Source organism: Pogoniulus pusillus, chromosome 20 (assembly GCF_015220805.1).
Source record: "Pogoniulus pusillus isolate bPogPus1 chromosome 20, bPogPus1.pri, whole genome shotgun sequence".
NCBI classification, from domain to species: domain Eukaryota; kingdom Metazoa; phylum Chordata; class Aves; order Piciformes; family Lybiidae; genus Pogoniulus; species Pogoniulus pusillus.
Window position 1 is genome coordinate 23057785 of NC_087283.1, and position 4833 is coordinate 23062617.

Here is a 4833-nt window from a genome sequence, read left to right on the forward strand (position 1 = left end):
GCCCCCGGGCCCCGCGGAGCCGCCGCGCCCCGCACGCCCCGCCGCGGCCGCCGCTAGCGCCCGGCACCAGCCCGCGGTTTAATCGCTCCACAGTCGCTTCGGACACAAAATGGCGGCGGGCGGGGACGCAGTGCGCGTGCGCCAGCGCGGCCGCCGAGCCGGGGGCGGGGGGGGGGGCGCGGGGGGGAGCGCGGCCGCGCGGGGCAGGCTGGGAGCGGCGGGGCGGGAGCGGGAGGGGGCGGGCGGGCGGTGCCGAGCGCGCGCCAACTTCAAACGCGAGGGCGGCGGCGGCTGGCGCGCGACCGGCCCCGGGCGCGTGCGTCACGCGCTGCGCAAGAGGGCGGGCGCGAGGCTGCGCCACGCCCGGCCCCGCCCCGCCCGACCGCGCCCCGCCGCGCGCGAAGCCCGCCCCGCGCGGACACCGGCGGCGCGTGGGGAGCGGCCGGGCGGGGCCGCCGCGAGCCTCCTGCCGCTCCCGGTGCCCACCCGCGGGGCTCCGGCCGCTCTCCAGGGCTCCGTGCCCTGCTGCTGGCACTCGCAGCCCCGGACGCCTCCGAGCGGCTCTGCGGCTGCTCCTGGGCTTCGCCCGTGCGAAGGGACCCCATTCAGCCACGCGAAGCTAAACCGACCCCTGCTCCCCTGCGCTAGATCAGCTCCTGCAGCCGAAGGAGCAGGGGGCTGAGCTTCAGCCGCTGGGGCAGGAGCTTGTGAGGAAGATGAGGGTGCAGCCGTGTCCGTGCTGCGTTTGTGCTTTCCTCCTGCTGAGGAGTTTGCCAGGTGGAAGGCTAAGGCTTTGTTTTGAAGCTGGCAGAGGAATCGGTACCACCACAAGTTAATCGCTGTAGGGCAGTTTGGTGTATCCCAGCGTGTCCCTGCAATGAGAAAGGGTTTGTGTGGTGGTCATGAAGCACCTTGGGCTTGCCAGGCTCCTGATCAAGCTACAGCTTCAGCGCTGCAGGCATGGTGGATGCGGGGCCAGGTATTTAGCAGGGGTCTTCCAGGGAATTTCACATGGCTGGGTCGTGCCCATCAACAGTTTCTATGCACAGCTTTGCCCCATCCACGCCACACGAAATGTGGAGAGAGCTGTGGCAAGGAGCGTGGCCCCCGCTGGCAGAGCAGCAGGGCTTGCCTCTCCCTTCCCTGCAGCTCCCCGAGCTGCTCAGTCTTCTGGGGCTCACGCACTGTGCTCATCCGCAGCAGCCTCGCTGCAGACCCGGGGCTGAGTGACAGGCAAGCCAAGAGGAGGAGAGGATCCAGTGAGCTCATGCTGCATCTTCTTTGTGTTTCCTTCCCGTAAAACCACGCCAAATGGAGCAAGAGTAATGGGTTAAAATATTAATAGCTTCACAGATGAGATGCCTTGGAAGGAAGCTGCCTGCCTCGCTCCTGGCACTCCCCTGCCAGTCCCTGGAGGAACAGGACTTTAGAGAGAGGACTGAAGAGGCGCATCACAAAGCCTTGCTCAGTAGGACCGAAGAGTTGACAATCAAGCCCCAGTCTCCCCCTGAGGACTGTGACACCAAGATGAGTCCACAGACGCCTTGCAATGCAGCAGCAGCTCCCCAAGCGGCCAGCGAGGAAGAGCTGTGTTGAGGCACAAGGATGAAGCTCTGTGTCCTCACCCTTGGCCAGGGGAGGAGAAAGAACTAATTACAAAGCACTGGCAAAAAACTGTCCATTAATTATGGGACACTAGGATGGGTTGGGTTAGAAGGGACCTTCAAGATCACCCAGTTCCAACCCCCTGCCATGAGCAGGGACACCTCCCACCAGTCCAGGTTGCTCAAGGGTTCATCCAACCTGGCCTGGAACACCCCTGGGGAAAGGTCAGCCACAGCCTCCCTGGGCAACCTGTGCCAGTCTCTTCCCACCCTCCCTGGCAGGTGGTGTCCCTCAGGGATTGGTTCTGGGACCACTGCTGTCTAACATCTTTGCCCGCGACATGGGCACTGGGGTTCAGGCACCCTCAGCAGGTTTGTCAAGGGCTCCAAGCTGTGTGGTGCAGTTAGCAGGCTGGAAGGAAGGACCTGGCCAGGCTGCAGAGGTGGGCCCAGGCCACCCTCATGAAGTTCAGCAAGGCCAAGTGCAGCTGGCTCAGGGTGATCCCAGGCACAGATCCAGGCTGGGTGGAGAATGGATGGAGAGCAGTGCTGGGGAGCAGCACTTGGAGGTGCTGGTGTTTGAGAAGCCCACCGCAAGCTGGCAATGTGTGCTTGCAGCCCAGCATGGACCAGCTCCTGGGCTGGTCCCTGGCAGCAGGGGCAGAGAGGGGATTCTGCTGCTCTGCTGAGCACTGCTGAGTCCCGTCCCCCCCCCCACAGTGCTGGGGCAGCTCTGCAGTGCTCAGCACAGCACAGACAGGGACCTGCTGCAGCAGGGCCAGAGGAGGCCACGGCAGGGCTGGCAGGACTCTGCTGTGAGCCAGGCTGGCAGAGTCGGGGGGGTGCAGCCTGCAGAGGAGAAGGCTCCAGGGACATTTTTGGTGGCCTTGCAGTGCAGGAAGGGGGTTACAGGAGAGCTGGGGAGGGACTTTTGACAAAGGCTTGGAGTCACAAGATGAGAGGTGATGGCTTCAGACTGGAAGAAGCCAGACTGAGATGAGACATGAGGAGGAAATTGACCTTGAGGCTGGTGAACAGGTTGGCTAGGGAAGCTGTGGATGCTCCAAGCCAGATGGGATGAGGCCTTGAGCAGTCTGTGCTGGTGGGAGGTGTCCCTGTCCATGGCAGAGGGCTTGGCACTGGCTGCTTTTGAAGGTCCCTTCCCACCCAGCCCATTCCATGATTCTAATGTCAGTGCTTAGGGAGCAAGCTGTGGCAAATGCTGTGCCTGGACTCGTGCCACAAGTGCCTCAAAGCATCCCCCAGCACAGGCTGGGCTCTGACCCCGTCGTGGCTTTCTCACTTGGAGGCACTTGGAGGCACTTGGAGGCGAGGAGGTTTGCAGAGGACTCAAGCCCCCAACTTCAATCTGAGATGTGGCTGCTCCTAAAACCAAGCCTCAGAGCCTGCCCCCAGTTCAGCTCCTTCTGGAGGAGCCACCTGAGTGAGGCCTGCCCCACAGGTGCCCTGCCCATGAGCAAAAGGGCAACAGGAGGCCATAGGGAGGGGAGCTCCTGGCCACCTTTTGGAGGCCCTGGGTGAGCTCCCTCACCTTGCTGCCTTCATCACCCTCACGTAGCATAAACCCTCAGCAGCCACCCCCGCCTCTGCTGCCTCAGCTCTGAGCTGGCAGAGTGGAGCTGGGCTGCAGGTAGTCAGCGCAGCCTTGGCACCTGCCTGGAGCCCCTCTCGGCCCCAGCTGTCACCCTGGGGGTGCTCCCTGGAGGAGCAGCCTCTACTTGTCGCTGACAGCCCTGCCAGGAGCGTGGCAACCATCACGAGGAGGCTGCTGCCTGGGGTGGCTCAGAGCCTGCTCAGCTCTTCAGTGCCTTGGGAGCAGGATTTCATCCAAGCCTGGGGCGAGGGGAGAGGAGCAGCTGGGAGGCTCCTCAAACCAGACGTCTCCCAGCAGGATCCCCTCGGCACGACCTGGCATCGAGACTGAGGTTGTTTCTGCCGGCAGGGCTCGTGGTGCTCCAGAGAGGCACTCTGGCTGCTGTCACAGCCTGGGCAGCCTCACCAGCCCCACTGCCATCCCACAGCAGGCTGTGCTGGCTGGGCAGGCATCTGGTGCTGCTGATCATGGAACCAAGGAGTCGTTTGGGTGGGAAGGGACCTCCAGGGGGCATCCAGTCCAAGCTCCTGCAGCCAGCAGGGACATCTTCCACTAGAGCAGGTTGCTCACAGCCTTGTCCAGCCTCACCTTGGACACCTCCAGGGATGGGGCCTCAACTACTTCCCTGGGCAACCTTTTCCAGCACCCTCAGGGGCTCATGAGGATGCTTACCCTGAGCCCAGCAGGTAGAAGCTGGTGGCACCATGTGCTGCAGAGCCCAGGGCAGCCCTTGGGCTGACAGGGAGGCAGCAAAAATGGGGAAAAGGAGCCAAAGCTGGGTGCAGGGGTGGTGTCAGCATGGCACAGACACCCTCCCACGGGCTGCAGCTCCTACCAGAGAAGCAAAGAGCTGCCACTGCTGAGCACCAGCAAGGTGCTGTGAGAGGGAGGTGATTGAAGGGCTGACACAGATCTGGCTTGCAGAGGAGGTGCTGGCACGATGGCTCCTTTCTCCTGACTGCACAGGGGTTGCTCTAGATCATGGAAGCATGGAATGGGTTAGGTTGGAAGTGATCTGAATGACCATCCAGTGCCAACCCCTGCCATGGGCACCTCTGACGAGCCCAGGGTACTCGAGGCCTCATCCAGCCTGGCCCTGAACACCTCCTGGGCAGCCTGTGCCAATGTCTCCCCACCCTCACTGCCAACAATTTCTTCCTCCTCTCCACTCTCACTCTCCCAGCTCAAAGCCATTGTCCCTCATTCTGGCACTGCCAGCCCTTGGCCAAAGTCCCTTCCCAGCTCCCCTGCAGCCCCTTCAGACACTGCAAGGCTGCTCTGAGGTCTGTCTGAGGGTCCCCTGGAGCCTTCTCCTCTCCAGGCTGCACAGCCACAACTCTCCCAGCCTGGCCCCACAGCAGAGCTTCTCCAGCCTCTGATCACCTCTGTGGCCTCCTCTGGCCTCTCTCCAGGAGCTCCAGGTCCTCCTTGTGCTGGGTTCCCAGAGCTGGAGGCAGTGCTGCAGGGGAGGGCTGAGCAGAGCAGATTGGAGGGGCAGAATCCCCTCCCTGTGCTGCTGCTCTGCCTGCTCTGGCTGCAGCCAGCACACAGCTGGCTCTGGGCTGCCACCACATTTTTAGATGACCTTTGAAGGTCCCTTCCAACCCAACCCAT